Genomic DNA, 23,297 nt, shown 5'->3' on the forward strand with positions numbered 1-23,297 from the left:
TATAATAAATATATATATATTAGATAATATATATTATATTATAATATATATATTATATTAATGATATATATATATATATATATATATTTTATATATATATAATAGTATATATATATATATTATATATAATATATATATATATATAATATAATATATACTATATATTATAATTATATATAATATATATATATATAATAAATATATATATATATCTATATATAAATATATGATATATATATATATATATATATGTATATATATATATAATTAATATATTATATATATATATAATATCTATATATATATATATATATAGAATATATATATTTTAATATATATAGGTATATAGATATATATATAAGTATATATATATATATATATATATAGTATTATATCACTACACACACACACACACATATACACAGGCAGTCCCCGGGTTATGATGGATTGGGTTTATGACGTTCCGAGGTTGAGGCACTTTTCAATTATATTCATCAGACATTATTTCTAGGGTTACAACGCATGTTCCAGGGTTAGACGCCTACAACACTGATTGGGCAGAAGAAATATGACACCAAAAATGCAAAATAATCAATATTTGAAGGTTTTTTTTATGAAAAATGCAATAAGAATCCAGTTTACATAGTTTTGAATGCACCCAAAGCATTAAAAGTAAGGTTTTCTCAGGATTTTTGATGATGTTTTGGCTTACAACGATTTTCAGGTTACAACATGTCTCAAGAATGAAACCCCCGTTGTAAGCTGGGGACTGCTTGTGTGTGTGTGTATATATAATATATATATTATATATATATATATATATATATATATATATATATATATATATATATATATATATATATATATATACACACACAGTGGTACCTTGAGATACGAAATTAATCCGTTCCGAGACGGCCTTCGTATCAAGAGTTTTTCGTATCTTGGAACACATTTTACATGTAAAATGGCTAATCCGTTCCAAGCCCTCCAAAAACACCCCAGTAAATTATATTTCCAGGCCTAAAACACATGTTCTAGGGTTACGAAGGAAGAAATATGACTCCAAAAAGGCAAAATACTGTACATACTTGAGTAATATTCAACTGCATGTAATGTTCAACCCCATTTTTACTGCATATATTAGGACTTTAGCATATGTCCCTTAGCAATAAGCCTAGCCTATGTTAGCGGTTGCTACTGTAGCCTAGTCTATGATTCTGACTTCTAAACCTAAGAGCTAAAAGCTTAGAATATGCCAATAAAATGTATAAATAATCAGTATGTACTCATTTCAAATAATTATTAATTAATCATTAACTATAATACACAAACAAACAAAAAACAAACCTTCCAATCGATTGTTTACATTCAGCTCTTACGAGTATCGAACGAGCGCCAAGCAATCATTTTTCCTAGCACACAGTAAGCCATAAATTGTCATCAGTATCTCTCTTCAACTAATGAAACCACCAAACAGTATAATAATCATTCATTTCTATTCTTTATTCTATCTTTACCTAATGAAGATACCGAGTTACTGACAGCTATAATGAAACATACGTACGTATACATAACGTAATAATAAAACAGAAGAAAAATTCTAAAAAATACGTAGTATTTGTTGGCAGTCTGATTTATTTTATATTTTATGATATCTAATTCACAATTTTTTTATTAAATGTATTGCATGTACTCATTTCAAATAATTATTAAGTAACCATTAACTATAATAAACAAACAAAAAAAAGCTTCCAAACGTCTGTTTACATCCAGCACTTACGAGTATCGAACGATCGCCAAGCAATCACTTTTACACAGTAAGCCATAAATTTTCATTATCTCTCTTCAACTACTGAAACTACCAAACAGTATAATAACCATTCATTTCTATTCTTTATTCTATCTTTACCTAATGTTTTTTTTTTTTATGAAATGTATTACATGAATACTAAGTTTTTCAATTTACAGCAACCTTTTACCAATAGAATACTTAAAGCACAAGGGGTAGATACTGACCAATAGGAGCAGGACCTTATGGGGTGACTAGCATCAGGAACCAATGGGAGAGCGGGAGGATGGTGGCGAGTTTACTCAGTTGGCTCCGCGGGCGGGAGTTTTAAAATTGTTCTCGGTGGTCCGGGCGAATCTCGGGAATTTACAGCAACAACCTTTCGTATCTTGAAAACTTTTCGTATGTAGAGCAGTAAAATTTTTCGTATTGCCTTTCGTAACTTGGATTTTTCGTAAGTTGAGCCTTTCGTATCTCGAGGTACTACTGTATATATATATATATATATATATATATATATATATATATATATATATTATATTATATATATATTCATACATATATTATATATATATATATATAATATATATATTGATAATATATATATAATATAGATATATATATATATGCATATATAGAAGATATATATAATATATATATATATATAATATATATAATTATAATATAGTAATATATATATATATGTATATCTATATATTACTATATCTATATATATATATATATACTATTATAATTATTAATAATATATATAATTATCTATATATCTATATATCTATAATCTATATTATATCTATATTATATATATATTATAGAATATTATCTCTATATATATATATATATTCTATATATCTATATATCTATATATATCATATATATTCTATATATATTATATATATTATAGATATATATATATATATATATATATATATATATATATAGGATATATATAGATATATATAGTATATCTAGAATATATATATAAGCATATAGAATATATATAGTATATATAGATATATTCTAATATAATATAATTAATCTATATATCTATATCTATATCTATCTCTATATATCCATGATATATCTATATATACCAATATATATTATATATATATACTATATATATAGATATATATATATATATAATATATATAGCTATATATATATTATATACATATATATATATATGTATATATATACTCTATATATATCTATTATATATATATATATCCTTATATATATCCTATTATATATATATATATATCCCTATTATATATATTAATATTCTATATATAAATTATAATAATAATATACTATAGATATATATATAGATATATATTATATATTATATATATATAATACTAATATAGATATATATAATATATAGATATATATATATATATATAATCTCTATATATCTATATCTATATATCCATATATATCTATATATATCCTATATATATATATATATATATATTATATATATTATAATAATTATATTTATATATATATTTATATATATTATTATTTATAATTTATTAATATATTTGTATATATATATATATATCTATATATATTATTATTATAGATATATATATATATATATATTATTATATATATATATAATATACTAATGCCTATCAAGGGCAAAGGCAGAGGAAGAAGGGAATACCAATCGGAATATGGTTGGGGTCGACTTCGTTGACACCACCAGCAATGGTAGTCTTCCCCTTGGGGACGCAGCATTATTTTTAAAGGGGCTGGGGTGATAATGGTCTCATCCCTCCCCTCCTGTAAAGGGGTTTTTCCAAAAATCAGACCCCTCTCTGGAAGGTTACGTGGGGAAGGCCTTGTTAATGGGAGCCATAGAGGAACATTGGTAGTATATTTGCTACCAAGCATGTTTCTTCAAGTGTCCCCAAAAAGGATTCCTCCGAACAGTGTGATCCTAGATCTGCCAACATGGAACAAGCACATTTTTGCCAAATTTTCTGGATAACTACAATTGCCTTATTACGTTCAATCATTCCAAAAGGAACTTGGACAGCTATACATAGATCTGAAAGATGCATACTGGCACATCATTGTCACCATTCCCTTCTGCCCCTTACTAGGGTTCCCTACAGGAAAAGATATGTACAGGTTCAAAGCCATGCCCTTTGGGCTAACAATGCCCTAAGAAATTTTACAAAATTAGTAACGGTAGTTGTTTGAAAAATTAGGAAATATAGCTAATAGCCTACCTAGACGACTCGTCGATCTGGGGGCATACAAGAAAGTGTGCTTGAAAAACCTAAGAGCAATGCACAACAGGCTACTACAGTCAAAAGGTTTTATGATTGACTGGGAAATTCCTGTCTCATACCCAGCAGATGCTTTCAGTGGCTGGGACTGTGTTGGAATACTTTTCATGGCCTGTTGTCTTTCCCCATCATACTCAAAACATAATAAAGCAATTCCTCAAAATGTGTCTTGCACAGGCCAGTTTCCAAACAGCAGTTACAGTGTATGATGGGCTGTTGCAATTTGTAGCCATAATAGATTACTCAGATTGCAACAAAAGAATGTGAACAGATTCTGACTATCACACAAAAAATAAGATGCAATTTCGCAAAATACATCACCCTGACTCCTCAGTCTGTATGAGTGACAATAAACACACATGCCTCGTTGGGAGGATTGTCAGTTGGCAGGGAGATGTTCAGCTACTCTGGGGAATTGTCATTCTATTTCTTGGAGCTGATGGCTGTCGTCTTGTCTAAAAAAAAAAAATAGAAGAGAGAGACATTTGGTTGGTTCTAGATAACATAACTGCATTGTCTAACATCAAAAGGTCAGGATCACGCTCACTCCTCTTAATATGATAATGCTAGCCATCATTTGATGGCACAAACAAGGAAGTGGCACGTGTCTGCAATTCATCTCGTGGGGTCTCTCAGTGTAACAGTGGACTCCCTACGAAGGAAAATGACAGCCTCAATAGAGTGGAAGTTAGATAACCACTCATTTGAGACAATAGCCAACATGCTTCAACAACTGGAAGTGGACCTGTTTGTCACATAAAAGAATAAAAAACTGCCAGTCAAGCAACGGCAAGAGATGCCTTCCTACAAGACTGGAATAAAGGGAGGACAATATCTTTTTCCTCCTGTGTTCCAGATTTTGAAGGTGTTGAGCAAACTCCTAACTTTCATAGGAATAGCTTACTTAATAGCCCCAAATTGGCCAAAGAGCTATTGGTTACTATGTATTACTTTAACAATGGGCAAAGAGGTAAAATCCACTACTGTCTGCTATTTTATCCCAGTCAGTAGGAAGGAAAGTCATTTACAGATCCTCCTTTCTGAACCAAGACCTTCACAGGTTGATTTTTTAAATGTGTCTGCCGGGAAAATGACTTGCCCAATGTTGCTTGGTACCTAGTGAAAAAAATTCATACATCCAGCAATACCAGTCTGTATGGAAGATATGGTTAGATTAGGCAGCCCACAGTTATTGGCGCAATGTTCGTTCCAAGAGGCTTGATGATAGGTGAACAACCCTGTTAACCGAAACTGCTATTTATAGTGCTTATGGCACAGATAACTGGTTAGTGGTGCCTCTGTTAGGTATGTATTGGCACCATAACTCTTATTATCAGTGCCGATAACCAGAAATGGGTGCATTATAGTGCCGAAAATCGCCAATTTTATGACACTTGACAAGCCCCATAAAACCAGATCGCCATTCACAAAGTCTGCTGATAACCGAGGACTGCCTTATATCCATACTGAGAGCCCAGTCAGAATTTCTAGGGAAACACTTTTAAATTTTCTTATCCCTATTGAAGACAAACACCTTTTAGTTACAACAGGCAAGCAAGGCATACAAGGCAGCATTAATGGAACCATTGCTCTTTGGACTCAGGATTGGGCACTGGTATAGAAGTTGTCATTTCTCTTCTGAGGTCCTTTGCACTACAATGACCCACTCTCGAAAGGTTATAATTACTTGGTCCCTGAACAAGGTGCTTAGACTTCGATCAGGACCTTAATTCAATGGACCTGATACAACTACACCTCAGAAGCAACAAAAAGTTATCTTCTTGATTGTGTTAGCATCAAGAGCTCATATTAGCAAACTGGGCTCTCTTAGACAGGGATAATACATCACGCAAACTGCTGACCATCAGTTATTATCGACCTCTGCCCTGTTATTCCTGGCCAAGAATGAGAATCTTTTAAGAAGGATATTGCATTCTAAGTAAACTAGATTTAGCAGACAAAAAATTATGCCCAGTTCAAGCACTTAACCCTTAAGAGCCGGGCTAAAAAATCAATATGCAGCTCCCCAGGCTGGGGAAACTTTGAGGTTGGCCAATTTAAGAAAAAATACATCACTGGAAAGAGGAAGATATGCAAATACACAAGGTGTAAGAAAATTTTTTTTAATTTTCCCTACCTTCTATAAGAAGTTGAAAACTACTATTTACAACCCCTTGTGGCATTTCTTTTACAACAGCTGTAAATTTTACCAAGTTATACATGTTTTTTCTAATAATTTTATTTTGTAAAATTATATTTACAACTCATACAATATCAAAACAAATAAGAACTTAAATCAGTTACAAATTCTGAGTATATTTTGTGGTAAAATATTTACGTAAATTTACAAAGATTGAACATGCAGTGAATGTTTTGGATTATACATGTCTTTTCTAACATTTCTTTGCATTTTTCTTGGCAAAATTACAATTTTTACTGAAACACTTACAATTTTTACTGAAAAACTATCATAAAAGAGAAGACCTAAAACCAACAGCAACTCCTTGGCATATATATGAGCAAGCAAATTTATGTATAATAAGACATTATGTCAAAGACAGAGAGAGGCAGTACATGCCCCTTGAAGTCAAGATTACAACTTACTCATGAGCTACCTGCTTCTTTGATCTTGGCTAGTCTAAAAGTTTCCATTAGTGAATTTATGGGTTATAGAAGTATGGAACCTCTTCCCTGCCTTATTTCTTCAAATCGATGGCACATGATATTGATGCTCACCATGAGTGAATCTGTTCACCACCCAAAACATGTTATTGCTATTCAAGGGTAGCATCCATCCATTAAGGGTTAAGTTTTACCTAGAGGTATCAGCAAATATCCCAGAAGGTTTGTTTTTTCCTATACTGTAGCAACAGTAATGCCATGAGGTCAAATAAATGCAACTACACTGTGTATCAGTAGGTGGCATGAATAGTCCTGACCCATAGGTGCTACAGTGGCAAAAAACAGGTCTACCTAACAGACTGGTATGCAACCTATCACTGGGGAAGGTTTGACAGTACTGCAACCATACCCAGTATGCTTAGGCAAGTTACCACAGAACTTCACCCTAAAAACATAAGTTTGCACTTAGTTTCTTTTTCTTTGCTACTAAACCTAAAGATAGCATGTATTTGGAATAAAGAATGATGCCTTAGAACTTGTGGCTTGAACCTGAACCAGAAATGTTTTTGGGTTGGTATTAAAATTCAACAGTTTTTTCACCTGTCAATCTTTTTGTAAATTTCCTTGAGGGCGAGACAGCTACTACACTATCAAAAATCAGGTTTTGACATGAGACAAACCTATTTTCTGTAGTTGCTGTTGAATCCTCGAAACCCTCCCACTTCAATGATGAAAAGGCATGGGATTTGGGTGAGGGATCATCCTGCATTGATCAACAGAAAGTAATGGCTTCTTGGTTCATTTTTGGTCATCTGTAGACAATATGACAGTGCAAATGTGCGTAGCCACTCCTCCTCCTTGCAGATTTTGATGTAGGTAAGCTGAGAATAAGAGAGAGTGCCCTCTTATTCTAAGTACATTTATACTCTATCGTGTATTATAATGTTTATCATTACGACACAATACCTCACCATAAGACCAGATAAAAGAGATTTCTGGTCACAATGGAGCTCTGGATAGACCAGGGGTTCTCAAAGTGGTCGATATCGACCCCCAGGGGTCAATAGGATCATCCAATGGGTCTATGAATAGTCAGGGGGTCAAAAGGAGAATTGAGTTACATATAGTACTCGTATATCTAAAGTTCCAAACGTATTTTCTTACTAGGTGTAACATTTTTATCTTACTGAATGTCAAGTACTAAACTAATACTACTCTAATGGATTCTGACATTGGTTTTTTTTTTAAATATTAAATGCTAGTCTAGGGGGTCGATAAAAAATTTTAAACTTTATAAGGGCTCGAGAGGAGTTAAAAAGTTTGAGAACCCCTGGGATAGACCATGGAAAGAGTAACTCCTTTAGGACATAACAGTGACTACCAAAAATAGGTTTTTCCGACAAATACAGGTAAAATTCTTGAAATCAATTGCTCAATAATAAATTCCTCTAAAACAATTGCTCGAAAAATAATTTCTCAAACCATCAGTTTCTCGAAAGCCAATATCTATTTTTGAAACTATCATAAGTATTCCAAACAATCATTAGCAGGTCTGTTAATGAGCACTATTCACAGAATGTTAAATGCCATAATATATTTCTTTTCGAGTTTAAACCGTATGATTGTATTTTTATACATATTTTAGTTTTTCTGGAAGTATCGAACCTTCAAGATGGAATTAACATATGTGGAGAGTGAAAAGGGAAAAAAAATTGTTTGGACGGATATCTATATATCAAGGACTAGTCTGTGAACAACAGATAGATACATTGGAAATGCGAGGTGTGCAAGCAACTTAAATGTTCAGCTAGTGCTATCGCTACCGAAGATAATATCCAAAAACGAAGTGGAGATCATATCCACGTAGGAGATGGTGCTGAAATTGATGCTGCTAAAATCCAAGCAAAAGTGAAATGGCATGCAATAAATAATCAAGATAGACCACATTATATTGTATCATGCGCTTCAATGGGAGTAAGTGGTGCTGTGGCAGTGAAGCTCCCTTCAGTAGCAAATATGTAAAGAACTGTACGCAATATACGAGCAAAGGGAAATGTTGGCCCTGCTTTGCCTAATAGCTGCCTTGATCTTATCATCCCGGAAGAGTTTACAAAAACCATCAAAGGAAATTTACTCCTTGCTTATGACTCTGGTCCCACAGATGGTCGTACATCAATTTTTGCAACCCAGAACAATCTCGACATATTAGCACATTCAGAGACTGGCACGCTGATGGCACTTTTAAAACTGTGCCTTCAATTTTTGCTCAGTTGTTTACAATACATGGTGTACAGTCAAGTAGTATTACATCCCTCGTATATGCAAGACTACCAAACAAAACTGAAGAAACGTACAATAGATTCCTAAAGGCTTTAAAAGAGAAAACCCAAACATGCCAGTCATGGACAATAATGACTGATTTTGAATTGCCATGTTGAAGGATATAGAACAAAAATTTCTGTTGACTAAATGCTATGGGTGTTTTTTTCATGTCTGTCAAAGTCTTTATCGAAAAATCCAAGCAAATGACCTCAAGGGAATGTACGACACCAATGCTGAATTTGCTCTCAAAGTTTGTGTTATCTGCATTGGCATTTATACCCGTCATCAATGTTGTCTTTTACTTTTTTAACCTTTTTACTAATGTAAACCAAAAAGATTTATTTGCAAAATTATTCTTTTAAAGTATTTTTCTTGAAAGACATATTACTCAAAAGCCAATAACTACAGTATTCTTTAAATGGTCATTAGTATTTTCAACAATATTGGCTTTCGAGGAATTAATAGTTCGAGAAATTATTTTTTGAGCAATTGCTTTCGAGGAATTTACTGTCAAGCAAATGATTATGAGGAATTTGCCGCACACCTTTTCCTACGTCCAATCTTGTTTATTGAACTGTTGGTTTACTTACTATATTATATGCCATTGCTTTTGGGTTCTGTTTATAATCTTAAAATCATCAGCTGGTTGCATTTTACTGATATCATTACCATTAGTTATTGAATAAAACATAATTCTGAGATACGTTTCTTCTGTAAATTACCAAAGTTGGGTACAAAAACGCAGCCTATTCCTACTCCATTTCTAAAGGCAGTAAATTAAATAGAGTAAAGATGTGATTCTGCAAGTTTCTGGCATGCTTTTGCCTCCTCCAAAACATTTTCCTAACCACATTTTTTCAGCCACAGCTACAACCTACAGCTTCAAGGCAGTGTTATACATACTCTCTTTACACCTCCATTGCATGAAAGGATGAATAAAAGTTTTTTTTTTATATATATGGTAATCACCATTGAAAATAAGCAGGTTTTTAACAAGTCAGCAACTGTAATGCAACTTTATTAAATGTATGTTAATTCAAGTAACTAACTTCAGCAAACAACTATTTCTTGATTCATTTGTTTATGTTGGCTGTACATACTTGCTTTTGTTTATATCAGTGTTTTACATGCAAATATAGTTGGTTGTTAATTATGCAAAATAATATTGAATTCGTACACAAGCCACAAGTTTGGTCAGCCTGGTTGAATGTATGATGATGATTCACATTTAACCAACTGAACATTTGCTTCTAGGCCTATTCATTAGTTAAAAACTAACATACATAATTTGCATTATTGGGGAAATCTGAATCTGAGACAGGCATAGGAAGACTATCCTAGTATGATCTACCGAAAAGGAAACTTCTTCATTTAGTATAGCCTTGTGTAATCTACCAAAAATACATCTCGCACTAGTCTATATATGTGATAAAATTTTTTGGGGACAAAATTATATGGATTGCACAATACACAGGTATGTACTCAGATTACATTTTGTTTTAATGCTGTGTATTTTTGAGTTTTACAAAATGTTTTTGTTTTAAATAAACATTGCTTGTGTATTTACAGAGCAAGCTTCTGTTCTGACATAAGAAAAAATCCAAAAATAGAAAGACAGTTGGCTCAAGCATTTTGAAGGAGGAACTTTGAACATGTACTAAGGTACAAAATGAATGCTTAGCAAACTGTTTCATTATGAAATCAAATGAATGTAAGTGTGACAGACATTCCTTTGGTAGATGAATTTAATGGGTTTGATACAATGGTGTTCTAACCCTCACAAAAGCATGAAAAATATTTCTACTATAGTACCTTTAAAAAGGAAGCATATTTAACTAACTTAATTTTACTTTATATACTATATTTATATAAGCAGGACAGTTCATCACTTACAGCATAGCATGAGGATGACCCAGGGAACAGGTACCATTCCTTGGTAAAATTTTCTTTATTATGCTAGCTACTCTTTGCAAGTTTATTTCTCTAGACAATTCCTGTCTTTCATGTCTAGATCTTTATCTGAGCAGTAAATTTGTTTTGTCATCACAAGCTTGTCAAATTCAACATGTTACCTCACACCTACCTGTCTCTTTCCAGTGTTACTGTCACAGTGTGCCTAAGCACAATGAATGCTTTAAAGTGGCTGTCAGTAAAATAAAAAAAAGACATAAAAGACTCCAACAGAATGGGATACCTGGAATAAGGGAGGATCCTACTTGACTTCAATTAACATTTTAATATAAAATAATAACAGACTTCACAAACTAGTTATAAACTTGCACATGTGTTAAGGTAATCAATAAACAAAAAATTATATATATTCAACAGTGCCATAGAGAGGTAAAAATCCCTTGCCTCATCACATGTTGAGCACAGATGAGTGACAAGATACTAGCTGAGATTGTCCTATATCACACATGATAAAAGCATTCCTCAGAAAGAGACAGGGGTTGAATTAAACAATAGAACTGGCCTATATGAAGGTCCTAACAGTAATATATACTAATTGAACAATCTTAGTTTACTGAAATATTACGCCTAATGCTTAAAGATTACGTATTCTATTCGGTCAGAAAAGGGCAGGTACAGCCGATCAAATGTCACTTAAATTGCACTTTTCCTAATCTGGAATTAAACTAAGAATGCAAAACCATGGGTTGCTTTGGCGTAGAAGAGTTCTTATGAGGTCCAAGGTGGGACAGAGTGACAAAAGGGGGAGAGAGTACACGTGGGGATCATGGAAGTACTTGTGAAGGTTACCGGATGAAAGTAACTTCCAAGGTTACCGGATGAAAGTAAAGAAAATAAGATATAGCAGAGGAAAAATTGGCTGCCAAAGTAACGTACATTGATTAGACTTAAATTGGGATATCCTGAAAATGCACTACAATGAGTCAGGACCCAAAGATTACTTCATGTTGGGGGTGGGGGGGCCACCCTTTTGTGACAGGAGAGCTGACAAGGTCCTTGCTGCTCCTAGAGTCATTTGCCAGCAAGTAGGGTTAGCTTCAGGCATGCAGATCACACCTGGACAGGGTAAAGGAGCGCAAAATGGCAGCTGGCTGTGCGCACAAATTTCCTCCCAGCCAGGCCTAAAAAGTGTACTGGTGAACATGTGATGGCAGACAGACAAAATATGGGCGGGTTTAATGAGAGAGAGAAATACTAGTTTGGACACTATACCACTCTATCTCCATGGCTCGGCCATCTTACACGATTTCGGGAACCAGGTTAAGCCTATAGTCCACCACAGGTGGCCATTGGCTTATGTAGAATACGATTTTGCAAACTTGATAACGACTATAAAATCTAAAAAAGAATTTAAATAATTAAAAATTGCAAAAGATGTTTGTCTTGCACCATACACACAAAGATCATTATAGTGTAATGAACAAAACATCAATCCTCATTTTGCTGTTGACATAATACTTACAACACACTGATACATAACCATGACTGGAAACTGAAATTTGACGCTACTAATCAGCTCCTCACCAAACATATAGTTACAACCAGCTACTGCATATGAGGAACTTACAACCTTAGTGCTATTCTTAATAAAACATTTTGTGAGACATTTACATATACTAAATTATATCCAGTACTGTATGTATAGTATTCTTTCAGATCATAAATAATCAGGATCTGCAGGATTAAAACTAATTCTATCCGGTACATGTATGGTATAGTATTCTTTAATCAGATCAAAATAAATCAAGATCTGCAGATTACTAAATTATATCCATTACTGTATGTATAGTATTCTTTCAGATCATAAATCAGATCTGTAGATTACTAAATTATATCCAGTACTGTATGTATAGTATTCTTTCAGATCATAAATCAGATCTGCAGATGCAAGTTAGTGTTATGATGGGTGTATCTCTACTGAACGTGTGGCTGTTTTCTTTTTGTAATTTTACTTTTTATTAACACAGCAGGTTAACAGCAATTGATTTTCTTAGCTTTTACTTTATTTTAGGTCATTTATAAGTACCTAATTAAGAAAATACTTATAGAGCATACAATGTCAGAAATGTTTGTGTGGACAAGATCATGTATCCACATGTATTTTGCAGTTTTATATAAAGGATTTTAATCTTGGAACCAAACCATCATGAGCTAAATTTACTTGATTGCATATACCAGGTACCTGTGAAACAGCTCCAATATGCAGCAATGTTTCAATCACTCACTGCTAGCCTTGCCTCAGCCTGTTGTCAGCAGACATTCTATGTTTCTTTGTGCACTTTAGTCACTATTAAGATTTGGTTTTTGTCTTTTACTGGTATTTGTTTAGATATAATTTGTTAATTGACTCCAGATACCAATCACAAATTAACTCCCACTCTGGATTTAGCAAATCATTACTAACATTGCATCATAGTTTAGCAACAAGCACCTCTCATTACTCAATTTCCAGACTTCTTATGAAAGGCATGTGTGTTACGTGGAAGAGGAATGCTTTTCCCTCAGAGTAATGTGTTTTTAGATTAAAGGAACCAGCAGATCTCCTATAATCTCCAGAGCATCAATTACAAGAGTAAAAAATTGGTTTTCTACTGTGTTACCCCTAAGTCTTCTCTATGCCTGCAGTCAGGGTAAGGAGTATTAGTTGCTTTATGGGAAGCATACCTCTAGATTCCTGCCTTACTTCCCTCAAGCCTTCATTCTTGGCTGCAGTTCACTCAACAGCCACGACCCTCCATCCTTTCTCCTTGTAGAAATGTGTTTTAGCCAGGTGGTTGGTTTTTCACACCCAGAGTATCAGCATTATAGTAATCTGGAGTACTAAGTACAGTTGTGTTTTTGGAGGAACACAACTTCTTCAGAACATCTTGCCTTTTCTTCAAGTCCTAAATAATTTCCACCCAGTACATGATGTCCCTTGCTTTTTATGAGAGTCTGCCCTTTGTTTTTGTCTCAGACAGAGGCAAGGAGTGATTTTTGCTACATCCTTTGCCAGGGAGAAACTTTCCCAGTTCATTCTCCTCTTTAAATCACCAAGGAATTCCAAAAATTTATTTTCCTTCTTGTGGGGTCACCTTGATGATTTCACATCTCATATCCTTGGAATATTGAGGTGGACTTGAATTTGGGCCAGCACCTCAAGTGAAAGATCAGATTCTGTCTTTGGAAAGAGTTCAGAAAGTTATCCTTAAGTTCTCCAATGGATCCAGTATTTTATCAGAATATGCTAATGCTTTGGAAATTGGTTTTACACAGCCATCAAGAGTTGAGTAGAGTAGAACAGAATAGAATATAGGATTCAGGCCCAAGGCCAAGCGCTTAGAACTTATGAGGTTATTCAGTGCTGAAATGGAAATTGAGAGTAGAAAGTTTTGCCAGGTGTAACAGGAGGAAAACCTTGCAGTTGCACAATGATTCAATTGTTAGGAGAGGTTGAAAAGTGAGATGGAAGAAAGAATATGAATGGAGGTACAGTAAAAGGAATGAAAGGTGTTGCAGCCAAGGTTGCACTGCCCATTCTTACATTCTTCCAATTTCAACCAGGGTTTTTGTTGTGAAAATACCACCACCAAGGAATCAGATATTGTGTCTCAGGAATTCTGACTTCAGACTAGCATATAGGGATTTTACTGTGTCTTCCTTTTTCCAAATAAACAGCCACTGTGCTGTAATGATTTAAAAGGAATGAGCAAATATGAAATTGCCACTAGTTTTAAATTTCAATCTGGATTGCTGAACTTGTTACAACAGATTCTTGAAGATTCAGTGCAAACACCTTCTCTTTAATAGGATAAATTATTATAATTTTTTTCTATGTAATTTTCTTTGGCAATACAACATTTATAAGTTAATTTATCCTTGAACAAGATATGAAAATTTTACTGTGAATTTAAATAAGGGGAGAACATTGTTTTATGTATCTACTAAAAATTAACCATAAATGTATGTATTTTAACAAGAATATACAGAAAAAACAAAAGGGAATATGGTGTGAAAAAGTGCACTATAATTAATTTTATTTTAAGGGCATAACGTGGTAACAGAGGTGGTGTTCATTCTTCACCTCATAAGATTATCAGAGGTATGAATGCACTAGCTTTTTTATGCACTCTCCACCTGTACTGTAAAAATATGTGGGGGGTTTGATCTCGCTGCATGGATTAGAAGGGTAAAAAGTGTATCACTTACCTAAACAATGTGGAGACCCTTTTTTATTCTATTTGAAGATGAAATTCTGGGGAAAGGCTTCCCAGAGAGTGTATGGTGTCTGATAGACGTTTGCTTATTAGAATTAGAATGCATGTGTTATCAAGATAAAATGGGGAATAAGCATAATAAGAATTAAAATGGAGATGGGAATCTGAAGGAGAAATGCCTAATTGATTGCACAAGAAACTGCTTTATGTCACAGTTCCAGTTCAACTCTAGACCCTCATGTTCCCCTTGGACCCTTGGTTTTCTGTCTTCATGCCCTACCATTGTTTCCCAACTTGAGCTTAAGCAATGAGTTTGTGATGAAGCAAATATAATTTTATATTTAAACAATAATTTTTTTCAGTACAAACCTATTATTTGACCTGAATAGCCCTCTCTCAGTCCAACTGCTCAGTTGCAGGTGGATCAGAACCATAAGAATAATATATTTAAATAGCATAGAATAAAAGGACTGTAGGCAAATGTGCCAACTTACCTGAATCCTCTGATCATCTTTTTTTTTTTTTAATATAAATAAAAGGACTGATGTGTCTGTGATTCACCTGTGACCCAAGAATAAGCGTTGTTAAATTGCAGTAGTTGGTTTGGCTTGAAAAAATAATTTTCTTTTATAATAAATAACATATTTGCCAGTTATCATTTATGTGAAATGGATAAACATCACATGCATTACATTACACCTCTACTCTAAGTATGCCACACAAATACTACTTAGACTTCAGAATTTGTATTACTGTACTGTACATGATTAGTTTTGTTTTAGGTAATGTCTTTGTTATTTTCTAATATAATAATAATAAACTAATAGCAAATAAAAATAAGATCTTTTAATTTCAGTTTCTAAGCTGTTTCTGTAACTTTTTAGGTCCACATCTTTTTCTATATTTTAATGAAAAATGTAAGCAGTGTGTGTAACTTGACCATAAGACTTAAGGCCTGTCCACACGATCGGGCCTGATCGGCGGACTTCCCCTCTAACGGGCACACTTGTCGGGCAAACCGTTAAATTGCCCGATGGGTCTTGTAGCAAAATCACCATGGTGGTGCCCGATGGCTTTTACTTCGACCCTGCCAGACGTATGTTAACCATATACATTTGTTGTACTGAGCCATTCTTTGCACCATTTTCTCTCCTTTTTCTTCTTTTTCATCACACAGAAAGCAATTATCATGCTAAACAATATCATCTTCTTTGCGGTAGGTACCATGTTTATCGTACCGCAGTGAACACACTACTGGCATCGTTGGGCACGCCCACCTCTCCATCGCTTCACCCGTGTGGACAACATTCATGGGTAAGCCCGCCAGAATTTGCCCGTCAACCCTGGAGCACGCCGATCAGGCCCGCTCGTGTGGACAGGCCTTTAGCAGAAAAATCATTTGACCATTAAAAGCTTGTTCCAATGAATCTTTAGAATCCATCCACCATGCAACACACATTAGGCATACAACCCTTATGGAACAACAAGGTGCTCTTTGAGGAAATAGAGCATTTGGAAGTACTATGTACTTAGTACGTTATGGGTATGGAGATGTTGAGTGATCCTTCTGTTTCTGTGAATGTAACAGAACAGAAATAAACATAAACAGTATTCATTGGGCAGTAGATTAAGAGCAGCCTTTGTAATTCCTTAAACAACAAATGAAATGGAAAATAGTACTTCCTCAAAACTTTTATGGAGTTTAGGTTAGCTTTTATGACCAATATAATGCTGAACATTGGTTTTTTTTCACTTCATTATCCACTATGGATTTTGAGATTTCTTTGGCCAAATTATCTTGGAAATATTTTTTCTTGGTTGTAGGTAAAAATATGTTAATAACTTTTTCATTTATGAATCAATCGCTGACCCAGTCCTACCTGAGGTCTTTAAGGCAGCATTAATCACTTATTTGTTCCGACACGTAATACAAACCCTTGATCCTTTACATAAGGAATTACTATTCAGCGCCAGCTGGACCGGTCGTAAGATTTACTAGCAAGGTAGTTCAGCAGCAACTGCTTGTCCGATGGTCGGGAGTCCCGCCCAACTGGAGGTAAACATATCACTTTGCTTTTGACCGCCGTCAGGTGAAAATGTGTGGTCGCCTCTCTGCCCGCCTCTGTCATGAGATTGTATCAAGCTGCTTACTTTTCTACCTGTTTCTATAGAATACTAGTGAGAATAAGTTTATAAGTACTCTGTTTATTATTTTTGTTTCATTATTTGTGATATTGCATCGCTGAGAACATGCAGTCCCACGAAGTGGAGAAGCCCCCTCGCCCCCCATCCAACCAGAGAGTGTGCCCTGGAGTGGGAGGCCGCAAGTGTGGGGCGTTTTGGTCCAGCGATGATGTGGACCCTCATCCTTTATGTACTAGGTGCCAAGGGCATGAATGCTCTCGGGCCATTACTTGTGATATTTGTGTCTCCTGGTCGGAGGAGGAGTGGGAGTTGTACGAGAAGAAGAGGAAACCGCGTAGAGTCACCAAGGTGTCGTCAGAAAGCTCTCCCTTGACACCTCTGGTGACCAACACGTCGTCTACCTTTCTCCCTCCTAGTCAACTCCCGCGTATGGCTCTCTCCCCTTCGGGGGATGTGTCTCGCTGTGCCTCTTCACCTTGATTCGTCGAGCGCAGAGGAAGGAGCACTATACCCTGACCTTGAGTTGTACTCAGGGTCTTCTGTCCGTTCAAGGTGGGATCCTTCCCCCTCTGAGCAAACAGGAACCCCCCCCCCCCATATTAACCCGACTGTTGCTCCTCCAGGTGTGTCTCCCTCTGCGGGTGGAGACCTGTGCAGGTGTGGCGATCGTTGAGTCTTCCGGCCACTCTGAGTATCCAGGAGCTGATTCATCACCTGGCTGCAGCCCCTGTCACTCACAGGATGTTGACGAGGACTACCACAACAGTGTCAACACCAGGTTATGCTGCACCTAGTGTTACAGTGTTCCCCCTGTATTCACGGGGGATGTGTACCAGACACCCCCGTGAATAGTTAAAACCCACAAATAGTTAGAACCACCACTAAAAATGCTTATAACTGCCTATCTTGAAAGTTCAGATACCAAATTTATACCCTAAATAACATCCTACTTCAAATATACCTAAAATGACTAACCTATTACTGTATTAATATTTGATGTTATATTATTAATATCATTTCAAAGTCATCTTAAACATTTAACCATTAAAAATGTATACCTACAATTAATAACAGAGAGAGAGAGAGAGAAACTGCCATGTTCCCTCTTCTAGTAAAATACCCTCCACTGCAACTTAGGCCAGGCATGACATTCCAGGCAGGGATTAGTAATGATACAATAATTAGAATAGCACCTACTGCAAGTTGTATGGGGATCTGTAATCAAAGCAGCCAAAAACCTAGGCACATGCATTGATGAGGCTGTGAAGGCTTGGAGGACTCCATGGCAAATCACAAACACACACACAGACAACTGAAAAACACAAAGAATCATGGGCACAAAGGAACCGGCTTGGAAGGAGAGCAAAAGTGTCTACTCTCCAAGGTGGTCAAAGAAAGACTAACACGTTACAAGATGCTATGCTTGGTTGGCGACCAACTTCCACCTTGTATACGAATGAGTTGCCAGATCTCACAGATTCCTTGCTTTACAATCTTTCATTGTTTTAACCAGTTCGAGCTGATGCGAGAAGATTTATCCTATTGTTAAGACTGAGGGTTTGTTCCGCATATGAACAATGCATATTTCTGCTGAGTATGATTTTTGTTTTGAACATTGTTTATTTACATACTTAAGTAGCTTGTTGACTTGTTTTATTGTTATCTGTGACCTCATACTGCTTTGTTTTGTAAGTTTTTTCTTAAAATTGTTTAGTACCGTAATAATGACTTTGAAAGTCTTGGTACCTCCTTTCATTTTCACATAAGGCTCTCTTATATTCTTTACAATGGGACCATTGTGGAATTACAATACAGTGGATTATAAACTCCCAAAGAGATTGCCCAAGCCAGAAAATAGATAGAAATAGCCAGAGACCTTCAGACATCTTTTACTCTTTCTCCATAAATTCATGTCCTGCCCGAGATGAGAAGCATTTGAGCCAAAAATATCAGAGTTTCTAAAGAATGGAATCTTTATCCTCAAATTTGCAAAGATTTGTGGAGGGTTTGGGGAACCCCTCTCTTGGACCTATTTGCCACCAAGCTCAGCAATCAGCTTCCGGTGTGCTTTCTGCTCTAGGATCCTCAGGCATGGGTGGTAAACACCATGGTTGTGGATTGGTTATGTCTAGATATATGCTTTTTCCCATTTGCTATGATACAGAAGATTTTAAATTTTGGGAGGCTGTGGCCCCATGCATGCTTTTAGTGATTGGTTGGGGCCCATGAAGGAAGGGAGTGAGTCTCAGACCACGTTCCTTTGTTAGCAGACCTTCTCAGACTCATCATAATGAGGAAAGGCTTGCTCAAACAATGAGGTCAAATGAGATTTTATCAAAACCTCCACATACTTCAGGAAATGGTAAGGAGACTCAAATGTTCTCGAAGCAAGGGGTTTTTTGAAGGTTTATAGACACTCAATCATTAAGTCCAGGAGGGAGCCTACAAATGCCTTTCACAAGAGGCAGTGGCTGGCTTACAGAGCTTGGCTTTCCTCCAGAGGGGTTTATGGCACCTGCACCTGTGAAAACAACCTCATAAAAGTTGTCAGATACACAGCATGAAGGGTCAATCTCCCCTGGCCATCAACGGATATGGATCCATGCTGACATCAGTTGTAAGATAGCTGTTTTAAATATCTTCTCAGACAAAGATATTAAGGAGGCCATTCGATCATTTTGGACTGAAATTCCCACGTCTCCAGTTAAGTATTTGTTATAGAACCTGGATGTGGTTTGAAAATATATATGTATGCCTCCTTTTGAGCCCTTAGATGGAGCTTCTATTATTGAATTGTCAGTGGAAAAATTTTCGTTGGCATTGAAGTTAGCCAAAAGGGTTAGTGAGCCTACAAGCACTCTCCTGCAATGTGGCGTTGTCAATGAGCAATTCTCTATTTACTACTCTTTAGAGCAGAAAATTACTTTATGGCTTGTACCTTACCCTCGACTTTTAAAATCCTTAGTCTTGCCTTCCTTGGCACCAAATAAGGAGGTAGCTTTGTATCCAGTCAGGGCACTTTTGTTGTATGTTGAAAGGTTGACTGACTGATTGATTTATAGGTTTTAGGAATAATGCCAAGCACTGGGGCAACTAAGGCCATTTAGTGCTGAATCGGAAATTGACAGTACAAGGTTTGAAAGGTGTAACAGGAGGAAAACCTTGCAGTTGCACTATGAATCAAGGGAGAGGGTCGAAAATAAGATGAAGAAGAGTATATGAAAGGAGGTACAGTAAAAGGAACAAAAGTGGTTGCAGCTAGGGCCCAAAGGCACGCTGCAAAGAACCTCAAGTAATGCCTACAATCCCTACAGGGAATACGTTGGAAGGACTAAATAATGTATGAATTGGTTCTGCTGCCCTAAAAAGCCTGATTTGCCTATGTCAAAAAAACTGCTATATCAGTATATTCTCTTTGTTTAAGACCCTAGTTAGAGATGCCTAAGTTAACCTTGACCCTTCTTTTTTTTATCTTTCTTTAGGGCAAAGTCTTTACAGAATGTCTTTGGAGAGAGTAGTAGACACTGCACAATGAAGATACTATGTAGTTCCATTTTTGCACTACATTATTTGTAGGACATTGAAGTACAATATGAATTTGACAGAGCATTATTGTCGCGAATGTTATTGCGACTGTTTTTCAGGTTCGTGCCAGATGGAGGGAGGCTGATAGCCCTACCTTAGGGGACAGGTTCCAGCCCATGCACAAGGACAACTTGAATGGTAAACGTGGAGGATTTTAACAATTTTATTACAAAATTAGAATTTACTAACGTCAACAGAGAAACGAGAAACAAAGCAGTGATGCATGAATTTGGGTGGCACAGCACCCTAAATTCAGATGAATTTAATGTGGCCATGCGACCTCTCAAAAAACACAGAAAAAATCACTTAAATTGAATCGTACTTTCATTAAAATAAGTAGGGACTCATTCTCAAAAGTTGATTAAACAATGACAGCAAAGGTTTAAATTAATTAGCCCAACAAAGGCTACAGGAAAGAACGATTACTTACTGTGCATAATGTTGGCGTCGTTCGCAACTTTCTTCATGGCTAGTTCACACTTGTACGCCGTGTACACGACCCGGAAGAGCTATTAACTGAACTGAGTTCATTCGAAGGAAGAGGATATGCGGTTGGCGTACTGACATTTTATACCCGGGTGGATCGAGTTAGTCAATTTTACTGGTAATTTTTTCCTCCTCAAAAAGGAAGAATTCTTCTGTTTCTTAGATAATTTACATAACAATAAGGATTCTGTTATCAATCCATGGGGGGGAGGGGGAAGAGGTGAGGACTGATAATTGCGAACTGACAAGAAAGAACCATTTTGCTTTAGCTGCCAGATTGCGTGATACGTGGCAATTCGCCTTACAATGAAAAGCGGGAAATGGATGGACGGGTGGGATTACGTCACGGAAAGCTAATGCACAAGTTTTTTGTGACAATTATCACCCAAGGTAGTTTTCGAGTGCATGTTCACTTACCTGCATTTTTTTCTTCTTGATGATTTGTTCTGCAGTCAGGTTCTATGTATGAATCTATCAGTAGGGCAAAGAGCATTTTGTTTAATTTATCAACTAAATCTAGAGAATTATATATATGAGAATCGGAGATGGTTCCAAGTAACGGGGACAATAACTTAGTGATATATTTCGAAGGTTTATATGAAATTGAACCAACAGTACTAATAATAGGCCGCATAAGGTTATTTTCTTTGTGCGTTTTGACTAATCCGTACAAGTAAGGTAGCAAAGGAGATTTGACTGACAATTTGCCTAGTAGTTCCATTTTATCTTTAAGGATATTTTTCACTGTGCTATTGAAGTTTTTTATGACTTGATCAAGGGGATTTTTTATTAGTTTTTTATAAGTCACATCATCATCCAGTAGGGCTTGCATACGTGATATGTAGTCAGCTTTATCTAAAATTACTATACTATTTGACTTATCAGCTTTTGTAATGTGGATAGTATTGTCCTTTTTAAGCCAGCATAATTATTCTGTAAAAACTGGGCAAACATCTAATGCAATATTCATTCATTTAAGTGAAAACAACCACCGAATAAATTGGGTTGGTAGTTCAGTAATTGCAAGGTCAAGAGATGTCTTATCACAAAATCTTTTAGAATCTGCTTTAATACAACTTACTTTTAATTGTAATTTCAATGTTAGTCGTGGCCTTTTTCATTTAGACCCTTGTATTTGTAACATGTTTAAGAATGACCTCAAAGATATAATTACAGACTTAAATAAAAATTAGTTGCCTTAGAATTATCCTCGTTGTAATGTATGTCTGACATGTATTGTGAATATGGTTTTGTTTACCAAAGTTCTGAATAGCTGTCACCAATAATCCTTTAATTGTCTTGTCCTTGTATCTGAGATGATTGTCTTAAACTGTTAATTGCACCCATTGTTTATGCTTGTTTGGGAAGGTTACTCATCTTCCAGGTGTGTCGGATTCTAGGTACTAATCTCTTTATAATCCCTATCTGTCAGTTATACGAATCTTCTTGTATTGTCTTTTTCCTTATGTATGTCAGTTTCTGCTAAGTAAAGGATGTTTAACGTCGAAAGGTCTCGCAGATACTCCTTTGTTTATTTTCCTTCGTGGCATATATCTTTATTTATAGATATAGGGATATATATACAGTGGTACCTCGAGATACGAAATTAATCCGTTCCGAGGCGGCCTTCGTATAATGAGTTTTTCGTGTCTTGGAACACATTTTACATGTAAAATGGCTAATCCGTTCCAAGCCCTCCAAAAACACCTCAGTAAATTATATTTCCAGGCCTAAAACACATGTTCTAGGGTTACGACGCCGATCCGACGGAAGAAATATGACTCCAAAAAGGCAATATTCAACTGCATGTAATGTTCAACCCCATTTTTACTGCATATATTAGGACTTTAGCATATG

This window comes from Macrobrachium nipponense, chromosome 4 (genome assembly GCF_015104395.2).
Source record: "Macrobrachium nipponense isolate FS-2020 chromosome 4, ASM1510439v2, whole genome shotgun sequence".
In the NCBI taxonomy this organism is placed as follows: domain Eukaryota; kingdom Metazoa; phylum Arthropoda; class Malacostraca; order Decapoda; family Palaemonidae; genus Macrobrachium; species Macrobrachium nipponense.